The sequence below is a fragment of the Penaeus monodon genome, chromosome 23 (genome assembly GCF_015228065.2).
Source record: "Penaeus monodon isolate SGIC_2016 chromosome 23, NSTDA_Pmon_1, whole genome shotgun sequence".
In the NCBI taxonomy this organism is placed as follows: Eukaryota; Metazoa; Arthropoda; class Malacostraca; order Decapoda; family Penaeidae; genus Penaeus; species Penaeus monodon.
Genome location: NC_051408.1, coordinates 9,304,859 through 9,305,132, shown reverse-complemented (window position 1 = coordinate 9,305,132; position 274 = coordinate 9,304,859).

Genomic DNA, 274 nt, shown 5'->3' with positions numbered 1-274 from the left:
GCTTACTCTCATTCATACTTTGGCACACATATGTGGATGCTCCGTTGTTGTTTTTTCCATAACAAAGAGAATGAAAATAACGCGTTAGCTGGCTTTTAAATTTTCTTTTTATTTACCCTTTTTCTACACTGTCAATCATTTCACTCGTTTCTAAGCTTAAGATTGCATGCGTTGATGGAGGCATGACCTGAAAAGTGACCTAAGAGGCGCACACGCTGAAGGGCTGTTATTTTTAAGGGGTATTCTAGGTCGACTAATTGTTGGCAAGATGTTG